This window comes from Oryctolagus cuniculus, chromosome 16, assembly GCF_964237555.1.
Source record: "Oryctolagus cuniculus chromosome 16, mOryCun1.1, whole genome shotgun sequence".
In the NCBI taxonomy this organism is placed as follows: Eukaryota; Metazoa; Chordata; class Mammalia; order Lagomorpha; family Leporidae; genus Oryctolagus; species Oryctolagus cuniculus.
In genome coordinates, this window is record NC_091447.1 from 26,566,944 (window position 1) to 26,580,258 (window position 13,315).

The window sequence follows — 13,315 nt, forward strand, 5'->3', positions numbered from 1 at the left end:
ATAACAAGCAGCGGCAACATTTTCAAGGAAACTGGCCTCAAATCTCTGCCACCTTCCCTCCTGGGATGCTCATCGTTGGAGAAGTTCAAGCCAAGATGTTCCCCAACTCCACGCTATTGTGCCTGGACTGGAAAAATGGTCTATGTTGGGGATTCAGACTAAACTGGTTCAAAGACAGACCACGTGTTGGAAAAGCCCCATTCCCTCTGTAGGCCGGCGCCGCGGCTCACTAGGCTAATCCTCCACCTACCGGCGCTGGCACACCGGGTTCTAGTCCCGGTCGGGGCGCCGGATTCTGTCCCGGTTGCCCCTCTTCCAGGCCAGCTCTCTGCTATGGCCCGGGAGTGCAGTGGAGGATGGCCCAAGTGCTTGGGCCCTGCACCCCATGGGAGACCAGGAGAAGCACCTGGCTCCTGCTTTCGGATCAGCGCGGTGTGCCGGCCGCAGCGCGCTGGCCGCGGTGGCCATTGGAGGGTGAACCAACGGCAAAGGAAGACCTTTCTCTCTCTCTCTCTCTCTCTCTCTCTCTCACTGTCCACTCTGCCTGTCCAAAAAAAAAAACAAACAAACAAAAAAACAAAACAAAACAAAACAAAACATTCCCTCTGTAACAGGTCCCAGAAACCCGGCAGGAAGATGTTTTTGCCATGATGAGCTGAGTCCACCCAAGAGGAAGTGGGAGGGGGTGAGGGGCCCCGGGCAGCTGGAGTCTCATCTCTGCAGGTCTTGTTCCCTGTGCTCTCTCGCATTGCATCTCCCTTACTGTTCTAAGCCTGAGCCGCCTTTGGGGACTAAGCTCTCCATTCTAGTTGCCATTGCTGGTCCATTCTTACAGGGTAACGGGATGGGAATCCACCTGTATGTGCTTCTTAGAATCCTGCTCACCCAGCGTAAGCTCTTCAGTCAAGCCTGCCTGCACTTACCGGGCACAGGCAGACAGATCAGTGCTCAGCATTAACAAACACTAAAATTGACTCCTTGCAGCAAAGCTGGCTGCTGCTGCAGGCCTCTCTTTCGGAGATGGAATTACGTTTTTGTAATTTGAAAAATTATGGCTAATTCCTCTGAGTTCCAGAAGCTCATGTTGTATTTGGAAGCAAAAGAGACCCACTTAAAAAAAACACAGCCAAAATGCAGCCTGCTGTGTCCAGATGACGTCCATGCTGGGGGTAACATGGAAACAAGGCCAAGAGCGCCGCTGGGCTGACACAGCCCTTTCTCTTCCTTCTGGGACTTTCTGGCTTCTTTCCCTCATAGAAACACAGAATACAAAGGGAGTTCCAAAACTGTGAGAAAATACAATTAAAAGACAAGTTTATCTTATTGCAAAAATTTGAAATCCATGCTCGGTTTTAAATACAATGCATCTTCTATGGACTCTGTGAAGACCCCTCCTACGCTTGGATTTAACTTACCTTTTAACTCCATTTCCCTGGTGCTCTGAGAAGTTCTCTCATTTGCCAGAGGCAGACGTAGCTTTTTCCACCTGTGACCATTTCAGCCTTGTCCTCAGGAGGGCTGGAGTGCGGGGCCGCTGTCTCCCTGAAGAGCCCTGGTGTGTCCACACGGCTGCCCTCGCTTCGCAGGATGTCCGCGTGTCAAAGGAAAATCGAAACGGAGCAGTCACCAGAACAAGTCAATGAATGGATTTCCACAGCCGTCTCCCTTCAGCTGCAGACTCCATGGCAACTTGCAAACAAGACCTCGACTTGCTGTGCAGCCAGCAATCACCTGAGCTAACCTAGATGCCCAGTCCTGGGCAGAACGCTTCCCACGGACCCCAGCCTCACCGGCGTTGTCTCTAACTCTCACCCTCAGCAGAGCAAGCTATGAAGAACAGCACGAGCTTTGTCCAAATCTGTCCGTGCCTGATATCCGTGATAGCCCTCCCTGAGCAACCCCCCAGGAACCCGGAAGGTGCAAACCCACTCTTCTCTGCCATTAGAATAATGTCAATAGAAAAATGGAAAAACCTGGAGGCCAGGGGTCGGCACATTACAGCATACTGGCCAAATCTGGCCTGCTGCTGCTATTTGTAAACAAAATCTTATTGGAACACAGATACACCAGCAGTTAGGAACCCTGATCCCACGTCAGGGTCCCTGGGTTTGAGTCTCGACTCTGGCTCCTGACTCCAGCTCCCTGCTAATGCAGACCCTGGAAGGTAGCAGGATGAGGCAAAAGACTGGGTCCCTGCTACCCACGAGGGAGACCTGGGTTGCATTCTAGCCTCCTGGCTTTGGCCCTGGCGCAACCCCGCCCTTGCCTTTGCAGGCATCTGGAGAGCGAACCAGCAGACAAGAGCTCTCTCGCTCTCTCTCTCAAATAAATAAGTAAATAAATAAATATTTAAATAAAACTTTAAAACTCTTACCAACAGTTGTTTATGGATTTGAGTAACTTTTAACTCCCTATTGCGTAGCAATGTTAAAATCAGGTAAGTGGAACATGTGACATTTTTTCCCTATAAGAGGAAATAAAGTAGCTTTGTAAAAAACTTCCATGAAGTCCTTTTTCTTCAGGCAAAGGATGAAAGAAGCAGAGGAAGGGGTTCTGAGCCTGGTGCCACCCCTGGAGGCGGGGCGGTCCCTCCTAGTCTGAGGGTGGAGAGACGACCGGCCCTGGATTCCCACCGAAGAGCCCAGGTGTGCCCCACAGAGGACACGCAGCCCGTAGCCAAGTGCCCGGGATGCGACAGCGCCCAGCCGGAGGCGCGGATCCCCAGGTCTGCAAGCTCCCGCGACTGCGCCCTGCAGGACGCACGCACAGCAGTCTTTGCAAAGGCACCTTCACTTCCCTGGCCCTGGTCGCCGCCCTCCTTTAGTGAGCAAGCCCTCTCGCAATTACAGACGCCCGCCAGGATCCCTCATTACTCTCCCCCCAACGCCTCCCCGAGCCCCACGACCCCAGACCAAGCAGGCCTTGGTGGCGCTGGCGGAGAAACCCCGCAAGCTTCCCTTCTGCCCCCCACTTCAGGGGGCTACATCTTCCTACTCGCTTTGCCTCCACTGCCTTCCTTGCATCCAGAGACGGACCCTGTGTATTCAGCATGGCCGGGTGGGCGCCCGGATGCCGCGGGGAGCAGCGCCCCCTGCCCACCCGCTCCACCAGTCCACAGGAGAGAAAACGGATGTTGTCACGTGTGCCACAGTATGCTGCGACTCTCAGAGCAACGCAGCCTATCCTTAACGGAAAGAATGACTGTCAAGTGCAGCCAGGTACTGACTCTCCCCCAGTGCCCGGCCCGGCTCTTCTCTGCTGCGCCCGTCTCACTCTGGCCCTCGCTCTCCTGCGCTTGCCCGGATGCTTCTGAGTGCACATTGGAAGGTATCCTTTCCCGTACACTGTGCTGTTTCTGGCCACGGGCCTCCTGGCAATGCAACATGTCCATCTATCTCCACCATGTGTCTTCTCATTGCTACAGGTATGCCTGGATTGACTTTGTGAAGGGTGGCGCTCAAAGTCACAGCCCAAAGAAGACGGAGAATTTGGACAAAGTATGGATCTTCTCTTGCAAAAAGCTATTGATTTGTTAATTGTAGCCAGTGTAGGTACTCTGAGATGGGAGATGCCAATATGAAGAAATCGGACGTGGGTAACTCTCTGTATTGTCGTGTCAGTTTTGGACTAGATCTAAAACTCTTCTAATGTTAAAAGTTTAATTTTAAAAAAGGGGGGAAAAATGGGGGAATAGGAAGCTTTATAGACACAAATCCAGGAAGCAGAGCCAGGTAACTCACTGTTGGATTAAACTCCCTGATCACAAGGAGGTGCAGAGAAAAGGAACAGGCAGGTGGGAAAATCTCCTAGCAGAGCAATTCAGGAACCAAGTCTCAAATTTGGCGAGTTAAGAAGGCAGGGCTTAGCCCAAACAAAGCCAACTGAGCTCATATCTTTACCTCTTCTCCTTTGGAATGCCTTTTTTTTTTTTTTTTTTTTTTTTTTTGACAGGCAGAGTGGACAGTGAGAGAGAGAGAGAGACAGAGAGAAAGGTCTTCCTTTGCCGTTGGTTCACCCTCCAATGGCCACCGCGGCCGGCGCGCTGCGGCCAGCGCACTGCACTGATCCGAAAGCAGGAGCCAGGTGCTTCTCCTGGTCTCCCATGGGGTGCAGGGCCCAAGAACTTGGACCATCCTCCACTGTACTCCCGGGCCACAGCAGAGAGCTGGCCTGGAAGAGGGGCAACTGGGACAGACTTCGGCGCCCCGACCGGGACTAGAACCCGGTGTGCCAGCGCCGGTAGGTGGAGGATTAGCCTAGTGAGCAGCAGCGCCGGCTGGAATGCCTTCAAAATGAAGGCAGTAGTGTTTGGTACAGCAGTTAAGATGCCACTTGCAACTCCTGCATCCTGTATCGGAGTTTCAGTCCTGGCTCTGTTTCTGAGTCTGGTCTCCTGCTAACATGCACTCTGGGAGCAGAAGGTAGTGACTCAAGTACTGGAGTCCCTGCCACCCTTATGGGAGACTTGGATCGAGTTCCTGGCTCCTGGCTTTTGCCTGGCCCAGCCTGATCTGTTGTTGGGCATTTGCTCTCTCTCTCTCTCTCACTCTCGCTCTCTCTCTGCCTTTCAAATTAAGAAAAAAGTAAAAAAAAAAAAAAAAGACAATAAGGTTGTGTTTTGTTTTTAGTATCTTTTAAAAAGGTCTACTCAAAGAAACACAAAGAATAGGGAGATAAATAGCTAAAAGAGATTGAACAAGTTTTAGAAGCTGAGTGGTAGTTGCTTGGATGAGGGTCAGTGACCTGGTGACAGCAGAGAAAGCACAGCTTCACTGGGGTCCAGGTGAAGCCAACTGAAGGTCAAGGGTGGAAAGGAAGATAGACTAAGATGTGGGCTCCAGGAAACAGAGGAGCAACTGGGTAAAAGAAGTCCCCAAGATGAGCAGGCGTGGGGAGTGACCAGTGTGGACCCAACAGGAAGCAGAGCTCTGGGAAGGCCATCTGTGGTTAAATTCTTAAAGCACTCGTTAACTCCAGGAAATGTTTAAAAGTACAGAGAAAAGAATACACTGTCTTACTGGAGCCGGCATAAAAAGCATTTGGGATCACCGAGTACAGTTGTTACTGGTGGAAGAAGGTTTTGGATTGTGAGGAGGTTGGGGGAGGGTGCAAGTGCTGAGTGGCACGTCAGAGCGCCACGACCCGGCCTGGAGAATGCGAGGTCACACGCCCGGGGTGGGAAGTCACAGAGCGCGTTTTCTAAGTGGGGAGGTGGAGACTCTAAAGAGGAATTAAATTAAAATGAGGTCACTGGGGTGGGCTCTAGTCCAGCATGACTGCATGGAGTCCTGATGAGAAGGGGCGATCAGGAAGCAGGGGCACAGAGGGGAGACCGTGTGCGGTCACCGGGCAAAAGCCCAGAAGTGGGGCTCGGGGCCAGCAGATCTGCTCATACCTTGCTTTGTTCTCCACAGCTGTGAGTATTATGTAAGCACACCCCACCCCACGCTGCCGCGCCCGCCTGTGTGTGCTGTACTCTATTACAGCAGCCCGGCACGCTAACACACCTGCGCTCTCCCCGTGGAAGCGGGTGGGGTGGAGATGGGCAGAGCTAATTTTGACCCTGACCAGGCTTTTTAAGGCTGGCGTGCCAGGTTGAGCTCTGATTCTTTCACCACAGGGCAGTGAATGTTGGTAAAGGATTCTTCCCCTTGCTGTGGCCTCAGGTCAGCTAAGTCTGGCTGCAAAGGGTGACGTTACTGCTCGGCTCAGCCCAAGTGTCCTTGGACAGTGGGTCTGCCGCTGCTGTCGGGCTGTGGGAGGGACCACCAGCACAGACATCCCGGATTTTCATGAAGTGCAGTGAACTATTCTTCAATCCCTTTGCAGAAGCTGTCCCTTCTTGCCTTTGGGGCTTTGCTCTTTGGAAGCTGCAGTGACGCAATGCACTGGCGGATTTTTGTGGAGAGCATGCGTACTGCCTTCTTTTGTTTTCCTTTCCCGCAGATGCTGCGGCCATCTTGCTGTTTTTACTCTAGAGACGCCATAAGTTGTGAAGGATCACCCTAGGGTTCGGGGAAAGCCCAGAGCTAGCAGTGCTACAGGCTCCCCAGCTCTGCCCAGAAATGCAAATCGCCTGCCTGGGAAGACCTGTTGGATCATGGGAGGGAAACCTCACCCTAACTGGGAAGACACTGCAGCCACAAATAGGCCTCTTAGATTGTGGTCCGCGGGGCAGCAGACAGCCCCTGCCGTGTGCGCGCTGCTCCCTCGCAGCGTGCGGCTGCAGAAGTCAGCTTCTAGCTGTCCTGCCTGCCCGCTGCGCCGCTGCAACGTGTCTGCTTGCTCTGAATTCTCTCACCACAGCGACACTGGCCTCAGTCAGTCACTTCCAATGACGTAAGTGTTTTCTGAGTGAACCTCTGCATGTTCCGATGCAATCTCATGATCTTGCATGCGCATAAACATGAACACTAAAGAGACAGAGCTGCAAAGTCCCAGGGACAGCTCAGTACTACTACGGAGACATGACCACTTCCATGAGTCCAAACCTGGGGAAGCGAAACAATAAGGAAACATCTCCCACTCAGGAAAGTCATGTTCCCTTCTTTGTAATTTTTTTTTTTTTGACAGGCAGAGTGGACAGTGAGAGAGAGAGACAGAGAGAAAGGTCTTCCTTTTCCGTTGGTTCACCCTCCAATGGCTGCTGCGGCTGGCGCACCACGCTGATCCGAAGCCAGGAGCCAGGTGCTTCTCCTGGTCTCCCATGCGGGTGCAGGGCCCAAGCACTTGGGCCATCCTCCACTGCACTCCCTGGCCACAGCAGCGAGCTGGTCTGGAAGAGGGGCAACCGGGACAGAATCCGACGCCCTGACCCGGACTAGAACCCGGGGTGCCGGTGCCGCAGATGGAGGATTAGCCTATTGGGCCACAGCGCCGGCCTCTTTCTTCTTCTTTTTAAGATTTATGTATTAAGATTTATGTATTTATTTGAAAGGCAGAGTTACAGAGAGGCAGAGGCAGAGAGACAGAGATCTTCCATTCACTCGTTCACTCCCCAGATGGCTGTAACAGCAAAGCTGTGCCGATCTGAAGCCAGGAGCCAGGAACCTCCTCTGGGTCTCCCACGTGGGTGCAGGGGCCCAAGGACTTGGGCCATCTTCTGTTTCCCAAGGCCATAGCAGAGAGCTGGATTGGAAGAGGCACAGCCGGGACCAGAACCGGCGTCCATACAGGATGCCAGCACTTCAGGCCAGGGCTTTAACCCACTGTCCCACAGTGCAGGCCCCCCATTCTTTTAAGTAACTCTGGTCTCAAGACTTGGAAAGCAGTTTAGCTAAATGAAAAATTCCCACCCATCCCACCCCAGAAGAAAGAAATACAAAGCATTTAAAGCTTTAATTTTTCATGACCCACGATTTTATAAATGCAAATGACTAATAGGCACCATAAAATATTGATCAAGTTAGTAATTCAGGACTATATAGAATGCCAAATTGCTCCCTATTGCCAATGAAAATGCTATCAGGCAGCAATTTTTTGCAAACACAAGCTTCCGAATGTCCCAGCAGGGGAGTGAGATCTCATTTCTCATAAGCACCAGTGTTGAATGGATTGGAAGGCTGCCCTGGATCCAAGAGCAGGACTGAGTGGAGAACAACACAGGAGGAAAGACTTACAACCCCAACAGGTTTGTAATCTGGTGTAGCGGGCTTGGGAGCAGGGACCCAGCCTCCTGGGTGGCTTCGAGCTGTTGTTGCTTGATTGTCACTTCTAGAACTTCTTCACCTAGGACAGGCTTCCCAGCCATGTGTCAGTGGACAGTACCACCAGCACGGAACTGGCCAACTCTAGATCTCTCACTTCCTGGTGTGTGGAAGCAGAGCCAACCCACTTTGGGTGGCCGGAGTTCCCCTAGAGTTCCTGGGCAACTGGGGATGAGGTGGGACGGGAAAGCTTGGTAGGGAAATACAACCGCGGTCACTGAGCGATGTGGATTTGCTCCAAGAAATGCATCATTAGGCAATGTTGTCATTGTGCAAACAGCATAGAATGCTTACACAAACCTAGATGGGATAGGCCAAAACCTCGCTGTGGCATCTTGATACAATCAAGAGACTCAGTAAACGCAAGATATGTGAGATTCCTGTGAGCGAACCTGACAAACTGTTTTACAGAAGGTATATGCTCTAAAGCAACATTAAAAAGTGTAGTATGGTAAACACATAGGCCAGTAATACAGCCATTTAGTACATAATTGCACAGGCTATACCTTTATACGACTGACAGTGCAGTAGGTTTGTTTACAACAACAGCAGCAGCACAACTTGAGTAACGCATTGCACTGTGATGCTTCACTAGATGATAAGAATTGTTCAGCTTCGTTACAATCTTATGAGATCTACATTGTACATGTGGTAAGTCATTGACCCGAATGTCCCAATGCCCGGCATGATTGTACTGATTTTCTGATAACAGAAAAACTATTTGCAGCAGAATCTGTTGTCAGCTGACTTAACATCCATCCTATGGTCTAGCCCTTTCTGGAAGAAAGAGTACTTACTGGAAAAGCCCACTTTTCCTGATAGAGTCTTAAACTGCCAAGAACAGACCCTCCCGGACTGTCTTGCTGTGTAATCCAGCAATGGGATCCTGAGATAGCTACTAGGAGCTGGAGGGGAGTTTTTTTCTCCAGATACAAAGGGGAGGATAGGCAGGGAGAACTTGCTTCTTTCTTTCTATCTTATAAAGAGTTTGAGTGAAGACAGGATACTTGTAACTGTGGCAGTGATGTGACCATGAGGGAAAGGCCTGGAGACCCGCATCAAGTCAACCCACAGACCTGCTGCTGCAGAATCACCATAGAAACCTTGGAGCTTCATATCTTGGGGCTCCTTGTTAGGCAAGAAAATGCCTCCTCCATGATAAAGTTGTAGCTGAAACATTCCCATTGGTTATTAAGTCTTTGGGTGTAAATGACTGAAAACCCAGCTAACTCTAACCCATCAAGGTAAGGGTCAGCATTGTGGTTGCAATGGGTTAAGCCACCTCTTGGGATGCCTGCCTTCCATACTGGAGTGCCTAGGATTTAATCCTGGCTACTCTGCTTTCTATCCAGCTTCCTGCTAATGGGCACCCTGGCAGCAGATGATGGCTCAAACATTTGGGTCCCTGCCACCCATGTGGGAAACCCAGATGGAGTTCCTGTCTCTTGGCTTTGGCCTGGCCTAGCTGCAGCTATTGTGGGCATTTGGGGAGTGAACTAGTGGTGAAAGATCTCTCTTCTCTGCCTTTAAAAAAAAATCATTATTTTTTAAAACCCATAGAGACATTCACTATTTACCCAATAGAATATCACAAAGTTGGTTCAATGGCTCCTTCAGACTTTTCCTAAACTCAGACTTTTCCTGCACTTCTCATCTTCCAATAGCTTTTGACTTATGGCTATTGTCTCTTGGTTGCAAAATGACTGTGGCAGCTCCAGGCCTGTCGTCCTGCTATAGGAAGGGTAGGGAAAAAGAGACCAGAAAGGGTACTTTCTTCCCAAAGACCTCCTTAGGGAAGAAAATGTTTCCCAGGATCCCTTGGGAGAGTACCCATTTACATCCCATTGGCCAGGAATGGTTACATGTCCACCCATTGACCAATTGCTGGTGAAGGGGAGCAAGGCAGCTGTTATTGGCTTCCATCAGGTTCTTCAGGGCTTCTGCTCTTTGCTTTTCTCGTGGGGCCCTGCTGCTCTGTTCTCAGCATGTTCCACTGCACTTGCTTGCAGCGCTTGGTCTCTTGGAGATTCTACTTTCTTCGGGTTTCTATTGAAGATAATGTTTCTCCATGCTCTGAGCTTCCCTCTGTTAGTTGGGCCCAAAAGTGATTGCGTGTTCCTGATTGCTGCAGTTCACTGATGTCTGTAGAGAAAAGCAAAGCAAAACAACAACAGCCCTCAGCTGCTGCTCCCACAGCTTCTGTCCCTGGAGCCAGGCTTCTTAACAAGGGCCAGCTCTGCACACGGCCCCCAGGGGACGCTGGGAGTGTCGGGAAGCATTCTTGGTTTTTCACAGCTAGGCACAAGAAGAGGGGTAGACAGTTGATGTTAGGTGGAGAGGCTGGGGTGCTGCTAAGCATCTACAATGCACAAGACAACACATGCACACACGTTCGTATCAGAATGTCCATAGGTCCAGTGTTCAGGACTCTGGCCCCAGAGAAAAAGATTTGCCCAAGAGCCATCTTTTCTCCTTTTCTGAAGGCCTTATTTTTAATCCCAGGCCCTTAGAAATAACATCCAAATGGTATGCCTCACTGACTTGCCCCTGGGAGGCACCAACTAGTTGTGCCAATTCACCAATGAAATAAATTTCATATTTTTCTGTTTCCAGGTTTGAAAAAAATTGCAGCAATCCCTGGATGGCTTTTGTACGAAATTACAAAGTGTTGCAGCATGCCAGCAGTTCTCCCAGCGCCATTGCATCAGAGCGAGGCTCCGGGGCAGGAATGTGGCAGGTCCACTCCACAGCGAGGAGCTTTGGGGCGATGTGGACACATTTGAACACTGTGACTTCTGCACAGTTTTGATCTGGGGCAGAAATTAGCTTCCCTTTAGAGTTACCACTTCTTATTTCTCTTTCCTTTAATATATCTTCCTGTTCTCTTCCTGTATTCATACAAAACGAGAGAGCGAGACCAACAAGCGAGGGAAGGGAAAGAAATCAAGCACACAGCTGAGCGGATTCACATGCGCTGGAGTTGGCTGTTCCAGGAGACGCTTGCAAATTCTCGGCTGAAGTAAGGGGTCTACATGGGGTCTCCAGGGGTTAAAAAAGAAGCAGCTGTGACAAGTCCTGCTGTGCACATCAAGCCTGCACCTGTGTCTTACGGGGCCGGAATAAGTGGACTCAAACTTGCCAGTTTAAAACAAGACATTGGGCCGACGCCGCGGCTCACTAGGCTAATCCTCTGCCTTGCAGCGCCGGCACACCGGGTTCTAGTCCCGGTTGGGGTGCCGGATTCTGTCCCGGTTGCCCCTCTTCCAGGCCAGCTCTGTGCTGTGGCAGGGGAGTGCAGTGGAGGATGGCCCAAGTGCTTGGGCCCTGCACCCCATGGGAGACCAGGATAAGTGCCTGGCTCCTGCCATCGGATCAGCGCGGTGTGTCGGCTGCAGCGTGCTGGCCGCGGCGGCCATTGGAGGGTGAACCAATGGCAAAGGAAGACCTTTCTCTCTGTCTCTCTCTCACTGTCCACTCTGCCTGTCAAAAACAAAACAAAACAAAACAAAACAAAAAACAAAAAACCACAACAACAACAAAAAAAAACAAACAAAAAAACCACAAGACATTGGCCCTTGTGCCGTTCTGCAGGTTCAAGGTGTGGCAGGATTTGTCCCTTCTGAGGTCTCTGAGGGAGATGCTGGTCCATGCCTCCCTTCAGCTTCTGGTGGGTGCTGGCGCTCCAGGGTATTCTTTGGCTTGTTGCTGCCTCACTGCAGAGTCTGCCTTTGTCTTCACGTGGCCTTCTCTTTGTGACTCTAGGCTTCAAGAGTCTGTCTGTGATGTTGACATGAGCCATTGGATGAGGGCCCACTCTAAGTCCTGAATGAACTCGTCTCAAGAGTCTTAACTGAATCACACCTGCCAAGACCCCAGCTCCAGATGCAGTCATATTCACAGTGGGTAGGACTTGGACAAATCTCTGGGGGCTAGACACGACGTGCCCAGGGTTGGAAGAGCAGCAAGCTACAGCACTTGCCCACATGTGATGATGAATGGTAGTTGCCCAGGAGGGGGGGTCCCCTGATGTGGGTCCTTCAGCGCTGGGGTCACCTCTACTGCTGGCTACTCCACTGTTGGTATGGAGTCCACACTCTGTGACCCTCCTCACACCATAAATTTTTCTAAAAGCAAAGGGAACCGCAGCCAGGAAGGGGCAGAGGCCACTTTTATCTGCACATCCTCCTGGCTCCTCCTTGTTCAGGATTCCTGATCCTAACCCTTAAAGACGTCAGGCAGGCCACCACCTGTTCTTCCCCCAGCCAGCTCTGAGTGGGTGGTGACATAATAACTTGAGTAGAGAGAGCCTCCAGCTTTGGCTGTTACCCACGTGTTTCTGAGGTGCTAAGCAAACTGTCTGCAATGTCCAATCCTAGTTTGCACTAACCTCGCTTTTCAGATAAGAACAATGAGGTTCAGGGAGGGCTACCTGGGCTCCAAGGTGGTAGAAATCCAGGGTGCTGATTACAGGGGTGCCAGAGACTAAAGGCAGTTTTGCTTATCAACTTGGCTGATGGAGAGGGGGTTCAACAGGAAATGGAAAAGGGTGGTGCAGGGGCCCTGAGTTGCCATGGTGATAGGGCACCAGCTGTTGGTCCTGACCCTAGAGGGAACGCCTGTCTGAAGCTGAGCAGGGGTCTTTGGATTTTGTCCAGAACATTCCCAGGCTGGGGAGCCCCCACTAGTTCAGAGGAATCAGGCCAAGACATGGCTAACCACCCCACCTATCACTGCTCACCAAGCACACACCTTTCTTCTCTGTTCTCACAAATTCTCCCTGGTTATAGCAACAAAGAACATAACAATCCAGAAACACCCAGGCCTCAGAACCTACCTACAAACTGCCCTGTGTGAGTCTGAACTCCGCCTGGACTAGCCACTGGCTCCCATGTTCCTCTCTCCTCTGGTCCCATCATGCCCTGGGATGATCAGCTGACTTCCGATTGCTGAGCCTCATCCTTTCAGTGGTTTGGTGAAGCTGGGGCCTGCTGGGGATCCTGACTGCCCATTATCCTGCATCTTCCACTTCCCAGAGGATCTCAGTGTTTGCTTGCTGCTGGCTCCTTTGCCAAGCAGATGAGAGCAGAAAGGATCATTGGATGGCTTGGTGGTCAATGCCACACAGCTGGCTGGCTCACTCTCAGCTTTCCTGGGGCCAGGATTCATACAGCTGAAACCAGCCAGAGACTTCCAATGGGAATGCGTGCCCCTCTGAATCAATTCACCGAACTGACTTTTGGGCTGGGTTGGTCAGTGGGATTCGAGAGTCTTCGCTCTCAAAGGACTTGGGAGAAGAAAGACACAAAAAAAGGAACTATAGTGGGGCAGGCATTGTGATGCAGTAGGCTTAGCTGCCACTTAGGACTCCAGTAACCCATATTGGAATGCAGATTAGAGTTCCAGTTCCATTTCTTTCTTTCTTTCTTTTTTTTTTTTTTTAATTTTTTTGATAGAGTTAGACAGTGAGAGAGACCATGGCCGGAGCTATGCTGTTTTGAAGTCAGGAGCCAGGTGCTTCCTCCTGGTCTCCCACGTGGGTGCAGGCGCCCAAGCACCCGGGTCATCCTCCACTGCCTTCTTGAGCCACAGCAGAGAGCTGGACTGGAAGA

General features: G+C 51.1%; 1 long non-coding RNA gene across 1 annotated transcript; it reads right to left on the minus strand.

Annotated features, from left to right (window-relative positions):
- Positions 1–1,073: 1,073 nt before the first annotated feature.
- Positions 1,074–13,025, minus strand: LOC127492667 (uncharacterized). Its single transcript, XR_011383141.1, has 3 exons — positions 12,541–13,025; positions 1,416–1,578; positions 1,074–1,286 (listed from the first exon to the last, which is right to left on the minus strand). It is a non-coding gene; the product is annotated as an uncharacterized lncRNA (long non-coding RNA).
- Between the last annotated feature and the right edge of the window lie 290 nt (positions 13,026–13,315).